Raw genomic sequence first — 20,237 nt, forward strand, 5'->3', positions numbered from 1 at the left:
ATCAATTCTGAAAAATCAATAGCATTTCTATACACCAACAACAAATTCACTGACAGAGTAATAAGAGAAGCCACATCCTTCACACTAACAACCAAAAAATGAAATATTTAGGAATTAATCTTACAAAAGAAGTGAAAGAACTATACAGGGAAAATTATAATACACTGAAAAAAGAAACTGAAAATGTTCTCAGAAAATGGAAATACATCCCTTGTTCATGGATAAGAAAAATAAATATTGTGAAAATGAACATTCTCCCAAAACTCTAATTCAGATTCAATACAACCTCAATAAAAATACCATCAACCTACCTCATAGATCTAGAGAAATCACTCCTAAAATTCATCTGGAGTGAGAAGAGACCTAGAATAGCAAAGAAAGTTCTCAGCAACAAAGACAAGTCAGGAGGCATCACAATCCCTGACTTGAAGTTATACTACAAAGAAACCATAGTAAAATCAATGCTATGGATTGAGAACTGGTGGTCAACTTAATGCCAGCTGGATTATATCAGCATGGCACTGAATGAAGTTGCTCCACCTGAGGAAAGTTTTCAGGATAAATAGGTGTAGAAGAAGGGAGATGAGGGTTGAGGTGTTAGGGAGCCATTGTGGGTTCTCCTACGATTTGCTGTCTGAGCTGTTGGTTCCCTTGGAGAGGTTTGGTCCAATCGAGCATTGCTTCCTGGCTTTGGAGGGGGAGACATATGCTGCTTGGCCTCCAGGATGAATTTGTCATGCTGCTTCCTGGCACATACCTGACAGTGCTTGTCCTCGGAGGAGCCCAGGGCCTCCGTGTCACTGAGGACACCTGTGGTGCCTTTCAGGATAGCCCTGGTCTTTGTTGTGAGTGTGACTTATGAGTATGGTCTCAAGTTGCGTCCATTTATTTATAAATATCTCAATGTGATCATTCTTTATAGCCCAGGAGTACTCCATTGCATAAAAAATACCACAACCTTTTTTATCCATTCTTCAGTTAATGGACAATTAGGTTGTTTCCAGATCTGGTTATTACAAATTGTGCTGCTATCAACATGGGTACACATATATCACTGTTGTATGATATTTTCAGTTCCTCTGGGAATATGCCTAGAAGTGGAATAGCTGGGTCGAATGGGAATTCCAATTCCAGATTCTTGAAGAATCTCCAGACTGATCTCCATAATGATTGCACCAGTCTAAACCAGTTCCTTTTCCCCCACAGTCACTCCAGCATTTGTTGTTGGTAGTTTTCTTGATCCTGGCCATTCTTTCTGGAATGAGATGGAATGTCAGTGTGGTTTTAATTGGCATTTCTCTAATGATCAATGATGATGAACATTTTTTCATGTATTTATTTGCCATTTGTATTTCTTCATCTGAGAACTGAGTATTCATCTCAGATGCCATTTTTGGATTGGGTCTTTGAATTTTTGGAGTCTGATTTTTTTTTAAAATTTCTTAACATGTTTTAGAGAGAAATCCTTTATCTGAGGGACAGTTCACTAAGATTTTTTTCCCAGTTTGTGGGTTTTCTTTTCACTCTGCTGAATATTTCTTTTAATATGCAGAAACATGTTAATAATATGTGATCCCAGTTATTGATTCTGCGAAGTATTTCCCATGCACTTTGATTCCTGTTCTTGAATTTTCTATCTACCCCAATGTCGTCAAGATTTTTACCTAATTTGTCTTCCAACAGATTTAGTGTTTCTGTCAGATCTTTGATCTATTTAGAATTTAGTTTAGTACATGGTGATAGCCATGGGAATAGTTTTAGTTTTCAGCATATGGAAAGCCAGTTTTTCCAGCACCATTTATTAAAAAGACTATTGATCTTCCAGTGAACATGTTAGGCCACTTTATTAAAGATAAAGTAGTTGAGTGTGTCGGTAGTTGTGATTGTATAATCTAATCTATTCTATTGATCGTCAGATCTGTTTTTATTCCAAAACCATGTTGAGTTTATTACAGTAGTTTTGTCATATAACTTCAAGTTAGGGATTGTGATGCCTCCTGCCTTGCCTTTGTTGCTTAGAACTGCTTTTGCCATTCCAGTTCTCTTCTGGTTCAAGATAAATTTTAGGAGTGATTTTTCTAGATCTATGTGGTTTGTTGATGGTATTTTTATTGGGATTGCACTGAATCTTTATAACAGTTTTGGGAGAATGGCCATTTTCACTATATTTATTCTTCCTATCCTTGAGCAAGGGTTGTCTTTCCATTTTCTGAGACCAACTTTGATTTCTTTTTCAGGGTATTATAATTTACCCTATATAGGTATTTTACTTCATTTCTGAGATTAATTCCTAAGAATTTCTCTCTTTTTTTTTTTTTTTGGATGCTAGTGTGAATGGTGTGGCTTCTCATTTTTCTCTCAATGATTTATTTGTTTGTGTATAGGAATGCTATTGATTTTTGGTACAGACTTTGTATCCAGCTACATTGCTGAATTTATTATATCTAGGAGACTTTCAATGGAGTTTTGGGGGTCTTCTATGTAGAATATCATGTTATCTGCAAATAATGATTATTTAACTTCCTCTTTCCCTATCTTTACCCAATTTATTTCTCTCTTTTCTAATTGCTATGCCTAGTATTTCCAGTACTATGTTGAATAGAAGCAGTGATAAGGGACATCCTTGTCTTGTGCCTTATTTTAAGGTAAAGGCATTCAATTTTTGGCCATTTAATATGATACTGGCTGTTGGTTTCTCATCGATGGCCTTTATCATATTGAGGTAAAGACCATCTTTTCCAGTTTTCTGTAAGGTTCTTATCATGAATGAATTTTACAAAAGCTTTTTTCTCCATCTATAGAAATGATCAGGTGACTCTTATGTTTGGCTTAATTGATATGTTAGATTACATTTATTAATTTATACATGTTGAACCAACCCTGCATTCCTGTGATGAATCCCTTGTGGTCATGATGTATAATCTTCATGATGATTTGCTGCATCCTGTTTGCCAATATTTTATTAAGGATTTTGGCATCTTTGCTCATTAGGGAAGTTGGGTTTTCATTCTCTTTCTTAGCTTGGCCTTTCTCAGGTTTTGGTCCTAGAGTAATATTTGCTTCCAGGAATGACTTAGGAAGAATTGCTTCCCTTTCAATTTCATTGAAGATTTTGAGAAGTGTCAGCATTCAGTCTTCTTTGTATTTCTTGTAGAATTCTGCAGTGAATCCGACTGGACTTGGGCTCTTCTTTGTAGATAAGAACTTAATATACATTTTCAATTTCATAAATAGAAATTGGGTTATTCAGAAGTTTTACATCTTCACCCAGCTTGGGTAATTCATATGTTCTAAGACATCTGTCCATTTCTTCTTTGTTGATGAACCTATGAGAGTCGAGGTTTTGAAATAGGTGTTGATGATCTTCTGTATTTCCACAGAGTCTGTGGTGATTTCACCTTTCTCATTCCTTAGTGCCTGAGTTTGAGCTTTTCCTTTCATTTTTATTATAAGGTTGGGTATGATCTTACCAATTTTATTTGTTGTTTCAAAGAACCACCTCTGTGATTCATTGATTTTTGGATTGTTTTCTTAGTCTAAATGACATTAATTTCTGCTCTAATTTTTAAAATTTCCTCCCTTCTTTTGGCTTTGGGCTCCACTTGCTCTTGTCTTTCTAGATGTTTGAGGTGTAGCATCAGGTTGTTTATTTATATTCCTTGTTTTCCTGATGTGGGAACTCAGTGCAATAAATATTCCTCTGAGGACAGCCTTCATTGCATCTCCCAGATTCTGGTAAGCTGTACTGTGTTTTTTATATAATTATAATTGTTTTTATATAATTTAACTATGTGTTTATCTTGGGTGTGAAAATGCATAAAGGCTTTCCCACATTGGTGACATACATAGGGTTTCTCTCCAGTGTGAATACTTTCATGTTGCTTACAACGTCCACATTGGGTAAAAAGTTTCCCACGCTGCTTACATATATATGGTTTTTCTCCAGTGTGAATTCTTTCATGTTCCTTACATTGCCCACTTGTGGTAAAACCTTTCCCACATTGCTCACATACAGAGTGTTTCTTTCCAGTGTGAATTCTTTCATGGTTCTTACACTGTCCACATGTGGTAAAACCTTTCCCACATTGCTGACATAAAAGAAATTTTTCTCCAGTGTGAATTCTTTCATGTTTCTTACTATTTTCATGTTGGGTAAAAGCTTTCCCACATTACTTACATACATAGGGTTTTTCTTCACTGTGAATTCTTTCATGTTTCTTACACTGTCCATGTGCGGTAAAAGCTTTCCCACATTGCTTACATACAAAGGTTTCTCTCCAGTGTGAATTTTTTTCATGATTCTTACAATCTCCACCTGTATAAAAAGTTTTCCCACATAAATTACATACATATGGTTTCTCTCCAGTGTGAATTCTTTTATGTTTCTTATAATCTCCACATGTTGCAAAAGTTTCCCACATTGCTCACATACATATGTTTCCCTCTATTTTGATATTTTTCATGGATCTGAATATCATAGTTTGTGTCTGTTTCTTTCACAACCATATTTTCTGGAGTACAAAGGAATACTTCTTTATACTGATTGCAAGATGTAAGTCCATAGTATTTTCCTACCTTGTCATTTCTGTAAAGAAATAAATTACATATAGGACTGATAACTATATTACTAAGTTTTTGTTGGGTATTTAAATAGAACTCTTTGCAGTCTAGCTGTTTGAGACCCCACTTTATATGCTTCAATTTTGTGTCTTAAGCAACTACTTACAAGTGGATATCATGTAATCATCAACATGTTACTTCTTATTTATTTTTTTTCTTTGAGAGTAGTATAATTTCTACCCATTTTCTGTATTTAGTCTTTCTTTAAATAAAATTTAAAATAGGAAAAAAATCACACTGAAATGGGTCTCTGTACTAATGACTGCCTTAATGACAAGTTCAGTTTTGATGCCTGCTAAGAAATTCTGGCAATGAAGTAACTGAATGCCTTGCAAGATATTTGGAAAACAACCATTTCCAAAAGAGTGGTATACATTTGGGAATCTTAAAAGTTTGTATATTTTGAAATGCAAAACATTTAGCTTCACTTTGGGCATGGGTCTATATGTGTATCACATATTGATCATTCTGATTTTTCCCCAATAGCCATCTCCTTTCTGTCCTTAGCCTGTAGTTCCCTTATCCAAATGATCAGGCTTACCTTTCTGTATCAACTCTCTTTCATTTCACCCCACAATTTATATTTTGGTGTCTCATCTAACAGAAACACTGTGACCTTTTACATTTTGTAGCTGAGCTATTTCACTGAACTTGATGGGAGGAGCAACCAATTATTTTTATGGCAAATGACATTACATTATTTATTTTTCACTGATTACATAGCACATATTTTATTGTTTTCCATACTCAAAATCAGCCACAGGTGTCAGCACTAAATGTCTAGCTTCTTTATTTTAAGAGATTTTCACTGATGATTAAGCTTTTAAGTTTGAACTTGAATTTGCCATTCTGCAAAATCTTATTCCCAGGGTGCTGGGTTTACAAGAATGCACACTCACACAGAAACTATTAATATTTTCCTTCTCCACAAATCCAGTGATAGCTAAGCTGCTTCAAGGCCTCATCTGTTATAACTTGATCTGCTTTGCATATGAATAAGCATGTATCTGTATTTTATGTTTGTTTTGACTCTTTTGAAAATACAATTCAGGAGAAGTATGATGGGATCAACTTCTAGAGACTACTGCATAATGATTTTCAGTGTAACTTCACTTAACATAACACCAGTCTACTAAGAATTTTAATTAGAAGGGACTGATTCTCTTGAGAATGGCTTTGAAACATGAGCATTCATTTATATTTCAAATTGTGCTGCAGTTTTAGCAATTTTTTGATAATGATTGTTTTGTACTCAAATGTATACATGGGTAGGTAAACTGAAGGTCGGATCCTATCAAAACTCAAAGTGTATGTTTTTTATACTCATTTATATGCAATTTTATACATTTTCAAAGGTTTCCTCCATCACATCTCTGTAGACTTTCTTTTGGGATGGACTCAGCAAAGTCCACTCCTCACTGCTGAAGTTCACAGCCACATGAGAAATACACATGTATTTCTCAAAAGAAGTTTGAGACTCAAGCCTGGGACATCTTAAATTCTCTCATAAAAATGTGAATCAAAAACTAAGTATGGTCATGCATATCTTTAATCCCAGCAATAAATAGGCTGAAACAGGAAGGCTGCTGTGAGTTCAAGGCAATTCTAGCCTACATAGGGGGTCCAAATACAGCTGATATACATAGTGAAAGCCTGTCTCAATAAAACTAAACTTAACAAATCTTAATTCCATGTCTCTGTCATTAATTTTGTGCATATACACATTGTTTGAGACAGTAATTTTGATGCTAGATTGCAACTCATTTTTAATGTAACAGTTAAAAAGGAGCATTGATTTTGGGCTGAGTCACTGCAAGAGTCCCTGTGCACTGTCTCTAAAGCAGAGCTCACAATGGGAGGCTGCAGGACCAGCATTCACAAAGCACAAAGGCAGACAAATATCTCATCAATAACTTTGATAGATTACAGATGATATCTCTTCAAATCTTATTTAGGCCACTGAGTTATTTGTTCTTAATATACTTAAGAAGCATTTTGAAATTTGAAATACATTTCATAGAACAAAACATAAATAAAATGAAATGTGGTACCTAAATTATAACTCAAATGTTAATGGAAAATTGTTTATGTAAACAATGTATAAACAATGGAACCAGGCACAAGTTGTAAATTATAGCTTAGTGTCACCAAGTGATTACCTTTCACTCAGATATAAGAAATATATCTGGGGAGGATGATTCAGGAGTAATGCCTTGAGATTGAGGCCAACCTCAGTTACAGAACTGTATGAAATAGAGAGGTCCTGACTGTAAAATCCCACAAAGTGAAACTTGAAAACTGACTGCATAAGACACTTTTGGTTTGATTTCAAAAACTATAGCTGTACATTATAGTAAAATTCCAACAACATTCAACACTTTCTGAGGAATAATTTTGACATGTTCCATAGTATACAGAAAACATATTCATTGCTGGCTATTTAGCTTAGTAACATGAAATCCTGCCTGGCAAGTATGAGGTCATGAGTTCAATCTGTGTTTCAAAAAAAAAAAATCAAATTTCACCTTCATGACACTGAGGCATAAGTAGAGATAATCAAAATTACATCTCAAGTATGGAACACAGAATTCATGGGTTTCAAGGATGTAGAATACTGATTGTTGCCAGAGCTGGTGTTATTCACCTCAAGGAAGCAATCAGAACCCAACTTCAACTTCATGCTTATCCTAAGAACTACCTGATTTTCAGTGAAGACCCTCCCTGTTGTATGTCCTGCTATTGGCACCCTGCATCATACCAATCACTTCCACATCCTTTCGATGCTCCTCTGATCCACCCTAAGCAGAAAACGCTTCATGCCTAACTATTGATATCCCTGCAAAATTTCAATTTAGAGCATCTCCTTTACGTCACTTAGTAAAGTCCATTGCAGAGCATTTCCATATTTAAACAATGTCTATGATCAACCAAGCTATTAAATCAGCTGTTAATTCAGAGATGACACCCATATTCCTTTCCATTCAGAAGGATATCACATCCATGCAAATGTCTTAAACTTAGGCATTTTCAATAAGGATTTAACAGGCATCCCATTTTGGAATTTGTCCTTAGCAAGAACATTTTACCCTGCCCTTGATAACACTTTCATATCTACATCATTTTTCACAGAATTCAAAACTGTATGGCTGTTCTCACAAACCTTGTCTTTGAGCAGGGGTGTCACCTAAATATTTAACTATGTTCAGAAATTCTTTGCATTGTTCTGTATAATACACAGGAGTTCACCAGGTGCTTGGGAAGCCTTCCTCCACTGAGGCACACCACTACAAATCTCTGAATTCTCAGGACCCTTTCCAAAACCTGTCATAAGAATGGAAATATGAGAACATACTATAAATTTACGTGATCACTATAGATACAAAAAAGCACAAGTTTAAGGAATGCTTTTGTGGCTATGAGGCCCTGCATTACAGACATTTATAAACTTCAGACAATTAAGATTTGCTGCTACCTAAAATGAGAACAGAGACCAAGTTCAGTACCATTACACCAATTACAAAACGCATCAGAGTCAGTGTCTCTCTAATATCCTTACCCTGTCCACTATCGTGGAGGTGCCAGGGCAGTAGAGAATTTCAAAGATGATACTAGAGTCTGTTGCTGTCATAGTGAGGTCAGGGTTCTGGGGATGCAGAATCACCCTTACCCCCAGTAAGAGTCAAAAGGGACAGTGGATGACCCATGGCCAATGCTGGAGGACCTCAGGAGGTGAAGTTAACTAAATATCTGAGGCTCCAGACACCAGAACTGCTTCTAACCCCTTGTAACTGATTTTGCCCAATTCCACCCTATTTCTGTGTTCCCATCCACAACCTCTGCATCCTGTGGCTAGAGGGTCTCCAAGGTTCTTTGCTAATCAGGCCACAGGATATTGAAAGCACTAAATGAGATCCAGCAAGCATTCTGCTCCCAGTTTTGTGCTCAGAACAAGTAGATAATGCCTAGACACTGGAAGAAACCTAAGAGACCACCTACCATGTCCTGCCTGGTTGGACTTTTCATATAGCCCGCCTCTTCATCACTGATTGACTCCTGATCTACTGCCCTCCTTCTGAGTCAAAATAAACAGTGAAAGGAGCCCCTCCTTGCAAGAGAGGACCTCAAATGATAGACTATAGTGCAGAGATTTCTGGAGTTGGCTGTCTACTACGGTGTTGATCGCAGCTCGATAGTGCAATATTTCTGTCAAAGAGCTTTACCTCAGGCTTTTTATTTCCAAACCCATTTGGTTTCAAGGATAAAAAGAAAACATAAACTAAAACGAATTTCAAAACATGTCAAACAGGGGAAAACAATGGTATATACATTGTACACTGTCATCCCCAAATCGTTCACCCAGAGCACAAGACATCTGTATTCAATTTTCTGAACAATAGTGTTATGGGAAACTGCGTTAGTCAAATACCACTGGCAGTGAGACAGGGTTAGGTCCTCCAATGAGCCCATGCAGAAGCGCAGACAACTTGCAACTATGGAGAAGATGGACACCTCCTGCTATGGGCCAAGCCTCAAGACAGAAAATCACGCAAATTCATCCATACCCTAAGGACTGATATTCTAAATAGTTCCCTATGACTCTGAGGGAGTGAGGAGTCACCATTCAAATAAATGTATCTCTATCTCAAAGACTGATATTCTAAATAGTTCCTATGATCCTGGGGATGTTGGGAGTCACCATCCCAACCTCCTAAGGGAAGAGTCACTGCTGTCTAAGAATGCCTGCTTTCTATGTGACTCCTTTCCCCATTTGTTCCCATTTAATCAGCTTTATCAGAACTATTAATCTTATTGGCTGCCATAGATCTGTCCCATCTTATGTCCATCTGCATTGTGAGTTCCCAGTTTTCCACACCTTCAACCCATCTCACCACATGAATTTACTCTATAAAAGTTCCTACAAAGACAGTTTTTACCAAACCACTCAGAAACACTTGTCTTTCTCAGACAGCTTTCTTTCTCCCAATAAGTATATTCTACTCTTAACATCTGTTGTTCCTAAAATTCAGTTATTGATTTCAAAGAATACAAACTCATACCAGACATAGTAGCTCAGATGTCTCATTCTCCTATAGTAACACCGTATAAATTTTTCTCTTTCTTGAAGTCAGAGAAACAGTAATAGTTGTCTTCTTAAATGTTCATCTGACCTTTTAAGGGACACTTGCATTGAAGGAGTTTATACCTTCCTTTCCGTGCTTCTTCTGTTTTCTGAAAGAGAACTAATCTGTAGTTTTGTTTATGGTATATACAATGCATTAAGGAAAAGACTAAAAACTTTTCTTGTGTGTTGTTTACCAACATCCATGGAAGAAGACACATAGCCAAAATACTTTATTTTCATTTCTTCAAAGTGAAGGATGTACTCGAAAGTGTTTTGCCCTAGAATAAATCACAGGACATCATGGTGGTAGGTCATCAGGGTGAATGGCCAAATCAGGGATGCTTACCCATATGGCTACTTCTACTTTTTCCCTAATTACAGCTTCCTCATTCCTTTCCCAGGTGCCCCAAAAAATTCATTTGGAGTGATCTTCTCAAGTGCATGCTGACCACAGTTAGAAAATCCGAGAATCTACTAACAGTGTTAATGGGATTTTGAGTCCTACTTACTGTGAAAGAAACTGCAGGCTAGGAAGGTGGCAGGCAGCTTAACTAGAGTGACTCTTTCTATGAAGTGTCTGAAGACCAAAGCCGAACATTTTATTCCATGAATACACAACATTGCTACCAATTGCCAACTCAGGATAATATACACCTGTAATCCCAGCACTCTGGGAGGGGGAGGAAAGATGAGGAAAGTTTTAAGCCTAGCCTGGGACACTTAGAAAATTAGTGAGACCATGTCTTAAAATTTGTACAAAACAAAAGCTTTTACAAATGTAGGAAAATATTGATCATTAAGAAATCTCAGAAGTCACTGAACAAAGTACATTAACCACTATTAATCTATACTTATTTTATCTTTTATAGACTTAAAAAGTGTATCTTTATATGATTCTTATTATTATTTCAAAATAAAAATAGTAATCACTTGCTCAAATTCTGGTTCTAAATATAAATTTAGGACAGAAAAAAAAACCAGAATGATCAAAATCTCTTCATACTGAACTACCCAAATCTTAAGAGGATATATTCAGCAGCATATCTGCAGTCATCTAAGTAAAAAGCATTAAAAAATTGAAAGAGTATAAACAGCAGGAAGCACATCAATGTATCCATGATGGTAAACCTTATGCTAGGTGTGCTGACCAAAGTACACGTGCAAAAGAACCTCACAAAGATTTGATTTCTCACTAGAAAGGCGATTTTTGACTTTTCATTTTTATATTTTTTTCACTCTCTCTTTCTTCTTTCCTTTTTTCTTCAGACAGGGTTTTGCTATGCAGTTCAGTCTGGCTTTGATCTTCCCTTGTAGTCCTGGATGATCTCAAACTCACAATCTTCCTGCCTCAGCCTTTGGAGTCCTGGAATGACAGGTGTGCACCAACACCTCTGATTGTGCTTTCCTTTTTAAATTTTCTCCAAAACAAAATTGCTCAGACTTATGTGATATTCTCAAAGTTCATCAGGTTGGTTACACAAAATCAAATCAGAAAGCACTGAAAACACTGAGGGAGTTTTGAAATCCTTACCAACATCTAACATAACACAACAGAGCATAGCATAGTACAGCATAATAACACAAAATAAAATAATAAAAGGAAGCACATAACTCTACTTTAAACATCTGCTTCCAAAGATACAGTAAGAATTTCTAAGTTATCCATACACCAGCAATATGTTGCATTTTCTTTGAAATAAATGTTGGTATCCACTCAAATACTTGTGTAAGAATGGGTGTGGCAGCTTGCTTTCTTTGTCCAACCCGGAAACATAACAAATGGCCATCACAGGATGGGTGACAGGTACATGAAAAGTCAAATTTGCTTGGTTCAGCCCCATAATAGTGGGAGGTGGCAGCACAGGGTGACAGCATGGATACACTGCTTCAAGGAGACCAACCAAAGAGTACTGCAACTGAAAAGGCTCAGTGCCATCACCTCTAGGAAAGGCAAACTACCCATCAGCGACACAAAGCCTATGGTCTGATTGGGATGGGAGGAAAGGAATTGATAGCAGCAGCTATGAGACAAGTTCCCCAGGAGCTATGCACATGTGTCCTTCATCAGTACGGGATGATGATGTCACCTCCTCTTGTATGCACCACCTGCTGCCCCCCCTCACAGGAGGTCAGAGTGTGGAGTACTACAGTGTATGGCTGAGTTAAACATCTAAGGATGGATAAATAATCATTCATAAGCATGTGAGAGTAGAACTGGCTATGAATCCTCCTCCCCTGGACACATGGGGGTTATGAGATCTTCACATTCTTTGGTAAAATTATTATGGGTTTTCTGCTCCCTAATGGAACTGAAAGGAAACTAACACAAGCCCAGGAAAGGAAGTCATCCTAACATTTGACAAATCTTTAACAGAAGACAATGAGTCCTTCATCCTCTGAGACAATGGACCCTTTGGATGGAAATTTGTGTTTGGCACCCAGCCTGACACATCTGAAGCATCTACATGTTTGCTGCATTAAAATCTTCAAAGTGTAATAAAGTCTAAAAGTATACACAGTTTTTCTAGCATTTTAACTTCTTGTTTCTAAGGAGGACATAGATTTGTTCCACAACAAAAAGAAAGGTGATATCACAGAGGAAGGCCAAACTCTGGACCCCAGTGCATGACCTTACTTCCTTGGAGACAGGTCCAAACAGAACTCTGAAGGCTCAGGCCAGCAAGCACGTTGGTCTGGTGAATTTGTCTTCACAGACAGTTGGCTCTAGAGAGTGAACAGGGAGCATGTTATGCTGCTTTCCCAGGACACAAGACCCCAGCCTTAGGATCTCGCATAGGTAGAACATGTGGGAATGACTGAAAAAGTGGTTCACTCATTCCACAGCCTTCAGGATGATTGCTGGCAAATGCCAAATGACAAGGGCATTAAACAACTGGGCTCACTGTCCCCAGCCTTCAGGGCCCAGAGGCAGGAGGGAGCCCAGGAGAGGTGTCACTAGACTCAGCCACCAGCCACTCAGACACACGGAGTCCAGCAGAGGTACATTAAAGCCTGGCCACCACTATGAGTCTCCCTACACAATTCCTGCCCTAAGTCAACATTGTGACTGGGTCTGATGACACGCCTTGAGGGCAGATCCTCCTGGGCAGGTGCAGGTCCTTGGAAGCTGAACCCAGCAGAGAATGTCAGGAGGCTGGTGGTATGCACATCACCATCTCAATAAGGCCGATGTTTATTCAGACACTGGAGGTAAAATATGGAAATGCTTTAATAACAAAAAGAGTTGAAATAAAATATCCTGAATATGCACTTAATATACCAATTCTAAACTAGGCTTGGTGGCTCTTGTGTGGAGCCCAGTACTTGAGACACTGAGAAAGGAGAATTGTTTGAGACCACTCTGGGTTATAATGTGACCTCAAAGCCAGTCTGAACTTCATAGCAACATGCTTCCTCAAAAAGATAAATACATCAAATCTAATGAATGTAATAGTGTCCTAGTGATGGCCTTGTGACATTAGCATGACTATCATATTTATGATGACCTGTAGTCTACTAGGAAAACCTAAGTTACAGCACAATTCACAATAAAATATCACATCACTTATCAAACGGAGTACACTGGTGAGTATTTGTTGTTCATCATTGGTATTTGGTGGTGATGGAGCAGTGATTGCTGCTGCTCTTCACAGGAAAATGACTATTGCTGCAGTAACAGGAATCTGCATGCATCACTGCAATATGTCCTTAACTCTTTGAGGAAGAGACCCACTAAAGGAAGCACTGCACTAATGAGAATTACTAATTTTAGTCTTTTGAATACTTTAAAAACTGACTTCAGTAGTAGTTGAACTACTTACCTACATTTCCACCAACAAGGTTAAACAGTTCCTTTTCTCCTTTAGTCTCATGAATGTTCTTTAGATCTTGTGGTGATTAGTTCTCTTTGCAATGAGATGATGTCCCTATTTGCATTTCTCTATTGTGCAAAAGTGCTCAATAGTTCTTCAGGTATTTCTTGGCAATTTGTACATATTCTGAAAAATGTGTGTTCCTTTTATGTTCCTATTGGTATTACATGTTAGCTGTCAGGGAGTCACAGGCAAAATTTCTCTCATTCTTTAGTTTACTTCTTCATCCTTTTGGTTTCACTTTTTTTGTGATTTCTATGTTCATGCAGGAGGATTAAAATCTTACAAAGTCCTTTTTGCTTGTTTTGTCACCCTACCTTATTTTCTACACAAAATAGCAGCAATAGTATTAATAAAAATGTTTTTTAATACTTCTACATTCAGAACATGGAATGTCTGGTCCTTTCTTGTTTCACTATGTTTTACTCTAATAGAGGCATATTTGAGACTGCTGCACATATTACCAAAAAAAGTACATTTCCTGAGTGAAAGAAAAATCACAATTTGCAGTAGTGATTCTTTTATCCTATTGTACATTTATATTCTTGACCTTGACTTACTTGTTTCCTTAAACTTCAAATGCAGGGATAAAAACAATTTGCTTCACATTCTGCTAAATCATCTAGCAGTTGCCTCCCAAAGTCAGCTTCAAAGCCAAGATCATCCCACCTCATTCTCTCCTGATGCTGGGACTAAAGAAATCACCTTTAGCCTAATCTTTATAGGTAACTCCTTACCAATGCAATTATTTAAATACAAAATGATCAAAAATTGCATACTTTTTGTTAGTTTTTATAAAATAACAAGGAATATAAAAGTGACAATTCTACTGTATTCAATAGAATGCATGTATTCATACTGTACACAGGCCAATAGAATGAATGTATTCATACTGTATTCAAGAATGAATGGGTTACATTGACAACTGACCCCAATGATGCTCAGGATAAACTGCATAAACAAATGTGCTTCCCAAGTGATTCTCAGGGATAACTGCTAGGTGGCCAAGTGATAAAAGGACAACTAATGATGTGTAATTGTGAGTATTAAAAAATACTCACAGAAAGAGAGGAGATCTAAAGCATTAAGCTACATCTGCAGAACTTGAAGATATATGTTGAGATAAGTTCACACTAATTTGTACGTTGGACTCAACTTCCTCTTCCACTAATTTAAGCCAACTGCAGTGCTAGGATTACAAGCATGCATCAACAGGACCAGTAAGACTTACTTTCATGATAAAATGAGAAAGTGCATGTACTCAGGATATATGTCTTATAGATTCAGTATACTATTATTAGCTGTAATACAAACTCCAAATTTTCCCATTGATGGTAAGCAGAAATGTGCTGCAGGGAATCCAGCCACATGCTATAGCGCATAGAGGCTGACAATGTACTTCACAGTATCTTTTACTTTGTGAAGTACATCAGGTTCTTCAGGTACAAAATAGATATAATTTTAGTGGTGATTGCACAACAGGCAATTTATTTTCTCAATGATAACTGAGACTTGGGCAAGCCATCTTCACTGGATTAGGGGTATTTAATGCAATGTTCACTTGTGTTTGCATGAAACCTCAGTTTTTAACAACAGAATTCTATTGGAACCTAAGCAGATTTTTTATTCAACAACACTGCAGTATCACTTTACAAATTACATGAATGTTAAAATGGAAGTGAAAACCACAGGCCACAGGAAACCAACTGGGTCTTATGGCCCAGTGTTTAAAGATATGTGTTTAAAGATAATCGGCACACACCACAAACATCGGGCACTAGTCCTTATAAATAAAAAAATATGCCATTGTATAAATTCACAATTTAGTAAAACAGAACACAATCTGAATCTTAATTTGCAAATATACTTTTTACTGTGTTGACAGCTCAAAATTTAGGTTTCCCTTTATGCCATTACTTCAGTGTTTTAGTAAAAAGCAGTAATAATGACAAAATGTATAATGCATTCACAGCATCAAGGAATAAAATAAAGGCATTTTCATGATATATCCAATAACAACCTTTTCCCCCAAAACAACTCCACATGTAAGAAAAAATGATTTCAAAGTATGGTTACTCATAAATCAGCCAAATTTTATAAATTCTGGAGACATTAATACATTTTGTGATATGTTATTGGAGACAAGTTATGGTTCTATCAGTATGTGGCAATCAGAAATTCACAGTAGTATGGTTCACTTTTGGTACATGTGGGGAAACATTACTAGCAAAGAAAAGATGTAATATAAACATAACAGGTAAAATTCTGATGGTTAGAAAAACAAAGGTTTACTTAAATGACAAATATTGGCTCCACTGAGAAAGAAAATCAGGCAACATAATGTGCATGGTATGATATCCAGTGATGTTAGGAAATCAGCAGGTATCTTGTCTCATCACAACATGGAAAACATAACATACATTAATGTACAACTTATGTGAAAAGAACACAACTTTGTCAAAAACATATGCTCCAAGCCTCTATAAATGTATATCTTAATGCCAAAGATTGCATCAACTTCAGAAACATCATTTATGAAAGAGAAAATGAAGCATGTGCATCAAAAGATTAAAGCAAAATCTGTGCTAAAATTATAATTCACCAAAAAATAGGAGACTAGACTAATATCACTCTGAACAGTGAATAATAGTATTACACGATTTTATATCATAATGCTACAGAATTAGCATTGGGTTTCTTAGTGTCTCTTCTTCTTCAGAGTATCTGTTCATTACATTGTGTATTATATTATTTGTTCCCATAAATAGGTTAGAAATTACTCCCATGTGTGAATCTCTATGTGTATATCTATCTTTTCTGTATTATGGGGAAAAACAGATCAAAACAAGACAACAAAACCAATTCCTAGAAAATCATGATATGTAAAAGATATATAAGACCACAATATGAGGTGATGTACAGTATTACTATGCTTTCTCTTATTCTTTTCAATAGAATTGTCCACATCATCAGGCACTATATAGTTCAGCAAAACATTACATAGCTATTTGTATAAAAATACAACTTTGAAGACATTGTAGGACGTGAAAGCAGTTAATAATCAAACCTGGAATGGATATCTTTTATTTATTTTTTTGGTACTGGGGATCAAACTCACGACCTCACACTTGCCAGGTAGGTGCTTAAACCACTGAGCTAAATCCCCAGCCCCCCAATAGATATCTTTTACATCTTGTCATCTTCACAGTAGTTGCCTCTACTCTTGGACTTGATACCAGCAAGCATACCAAATGTGAATAAAAACAGTCAAGGCCAAATAGCATTCAAACAAACCAGTTTCAAATAAGATCAGTCATAGAAGATAATGTAAGTAATACAGGCTTTCAGTTTAAGTTAATTGGAAATTAAGGATAGTTACCATGGTATAACCTGCTATTTTTGGGTTATCTCTCTGTGCCCTCAAATCTAATATGAGTAACAGACCAGAACAAAATATAATCAAACTAAACAGAGCAATAAGACTACTGTAGCTTTTAAATCCTGATACACTTTTAACAGTGTCCTCTGCCTTTTCTTTTAGGCAATTCCTCATGCTTCTCCTTCTCTGAATACTACTATGCACTGTTCAGAGTGACATTAGTCTAGTCTCTTATGTTCAGTTTCAGCATACATAAAGATAAAGACATCTACTACAAAGAGAATGACAGACATTATGGTAGTCATTATTGACGTCCCCAAAATCAGTCTTAAAGACCGAAAAAATCTTGCATCATCCTGTAATTATTTGATTAGTTCTATAATGTTCAGTATATATTCAATGTGTGTGAAAATGGGAACAACTATTTGGAAGAAAACTAGACAGTAAGATAGACAGTGAACATCTCCAGTGGACTTGTTTTGAAATCTGTTTCCTTACCTTGTTTCTTTATGAACTGTTGTCTTCTGTTTCGTCATGTTTAATCTTACCCTCTTTAAGAAAAAAACAAGTGTGTAGGACAGATAAGCATATTAATAAGTTTTTGTTGGATCATTGAGGTGAACTGTTCGCAGTGTCATTATTTGAATATAACTTTGTAGGCTTTAATTCTGTAACTTGAACAACTACTTCTAAGATGACAATATGTAACTAATCAACTAGTGATTTCTTATTGTTTATTTTTCTGAAACTCTGTATTATTTCTACACTTTTTGTTTTTTCTTTAAATAAACATCATAATTCACCAAAATATAAAAATTAAGATTTAAAGACAAAATATTAAGTACATAGACACTATACATACTTGAAAGTGAAAAGCTCGTTTCAGTTTATCATGTTTAATTACAAGATGCCATGTTGAAGCACAAAGACACTTTAAAAAATCTAGAGAGGTACAAGTGATTGAGTAGAGCTCCACCTCAGATTTGTTGTTTCTGGAAAATTTATGAACAAATATTGACATCAAACTTCTGTATTGATTATTTCTTCAGGTCTCCTCGGGATTTTTAAAATAAACTTAGATCTAAACTGTCTGAATAGTGACAGTTTTTCTATGTATTTAACAACAAACTTGCATTGCTGTATTTCTCACATTGATAATCCACACAGGATCCTTGCCCAGTGAGCTCTTTCAGATATGTAACAATGATCATGTGTGCTGAGAGTATTCCCATAACACATATGATTTATCTCTTGTGTAAGTTTCTTCACGTATTTCACTTAAAATCTGGCTGCTGAAGTGTCTCCATTTGCTTACATAGCTAGTGCTTCTTCCCAGTGTGAATTCCTTCATGTGTTTTGCAATGACTGTATGCGGTAAAAGCTTTGCCACATTGTTATATAAACAGGGTTTCTCACCAGTGTGAAGTCATTGATGTATTTTACAGTATCCATGTGTGGTGAAAGCTTTCCCACATTCTTCACATACACAGGGTTTCTCAAGAGTGTAAATTGTATAATGTATTGGACAATGAGCATTTCTGCTGAAACCTTTCCCACATTCCTTACATATATAAGTTTTCTGCCCAGTGTGAAGTTTTTCATGCATTATGCAATATGTATGTGTGCTCAAACCATTCTCATGATGCTTATATATACTGGTTTTATCTTGAGTGTGAACTTTCATGTTGCTTACAATGTCCATGTAGGGTAAATCTTTCCCACATTAATTATACAGATGGTTTCTCTCCAGTGTGAATTTGTTCATGTTGCTTACAATTTCCAGAATTGGTAAAACCTTTTCCACATTGCTTATATACATAGGGTTTCTCTCCAGTGTGAATTCTTTCATGAACCTTACAATGTGCACGTGTGTTAAAAGCTTTCCCACATTGCTTACATACATATGGTCTCTCTCCAGTGTGAATTCTTTCATGAAACTTACAATATGCACGTGTTTTAAAAGCTTTCCCACATTGCTGACATACATAAGGTTTCTCTCCAGTGTGAATCCTTTCATGAACCTTACAATATGCATGTTTGTAAAAAGCTTTCCCACATTGTTACATAAATAGGGTTTCTCTCCAGTGTGAACATTTCCATATATTTGACAATGAATGTTACTGCTAAAATCTTTCCCACATTTCTTACATATATACAGTTTCTACCCAGTGCGAAGTTTTTCATGTATTGCACAATAAGCACGTGTGCTGAAAGCTTTCACACAGTGCTTACATTTATAACATTTTTCTCCGGAGTGAAGACTTTTATGTACTTGACAATATGTATGTGTTGTACAAGCTTTCCCACACTCCTTACATATGTAGGGTCTTTCTCCTCTGTGAATTCTTTCATGTTTCTTACAAATTCCATGTGTGGTAAAACCTTTCCCGCATTGCTCGCATACATAGGGCTTCCCTCCACTGCAATATTTTTCATGGATCTGAACATTGTGGTATGTTTCTGTTTCTTTCACATTCACATTACCTCCTTCAGTACAAAGGAATACTTCTTTACATTGATTCCAAGATGTATGTCCATAGGATTTCCTTAGCTTGACATTTCTGTAAAGAAAAAAAATCACATATGGGATTGATAACCATATTACTAAGCTTTTGTTGGAGAATTGAACAAAACTGTTTGCAGTCTTGTTGTTTGAATCCCTATTTCATATGTTTCACTTTGTATTTGATTAACTATTTCTATGAACAGCATATGTAATCATCTTCTTGCGATTTCTTACTGTTCATTTTCACTTTGAAAGTAGTACTATTTCTACTTACTTTGTTTTGTTTAATCTTTCCTTACATTAAATTTAAAAAAAAGAAAAATTCACAGTGAAATGTGTCTCTGTTTAATGACTGCATTAATGCCAAGTTCTGTTTTTAATGCCTGCTAAGAAATTCCGACCTTGAAGCAACAGAATGGCCTTGTAAGATATGTTGAAAACAACCATCCCCAAAAGACCGGTACACATTTGTAAATCTCAAAAGGTGGTACATTTTGAAATGCAGAATATTTACCTTCTCTTCTGTCATGGGTACTTATGTGTATCACAGACAGATCATTCTGATATGTTTCCCCATCACAATCACCCTTCTGTCCTTAACCTGTAGTTCAGTCTTACTTTTCTCTATTAACTCTCTTTCACTTCATTCCACAATTTTTATTTTGGTTACTTATCTAAAAGAAACCCTGTGAACTTTTAGGTTTTATAGCTGAGTTATTTCAGTCCATTGATGGGTGA

At 36.2% G+C, this 20,237-nt stretch overlaps 1 long non-coding RNA gene across 1 annotated transcript in view; it reads right to left on the reverse strand.

Moving 5' to 3' along the window:
• LOC134474823 (uncharacterized) overlaps window positions 1–20,237 on the reverse strand; it is a 91,544-nt gene that overhangs the window by 31,306 nt on the left and 40,001 nt on the right. The window contains exon 5 of the long non-coding RNA XR_010045702.1: window positions 312–19,554. This is a non-coding gene — a long non-coding RNA (uncharacterized LOC134474823). The remainder of the gene's footprint in view (window positions 1–311; window positions 19,555–20,237) is intronic.

The sequence above is a fragment of the Cavia porcellus genome, unplaced genomic scaffold (assembly GCF_034190915.1).
Source record: "Cavia porcellus strain 051 isolate PalLab524CR breed Dunkin Hartley unplaced genomic scaffold, mCavPor4.1 scaffold_39, whole genome shotgun sequence".
In the NCBI taxonomy this organism is placed as follows: domain Eukaryota; kingdom Metazoa; phylum Chordata; class Mammalia; order Rodentia; family Caviidae; genus Cavia; species Cavia porcellus.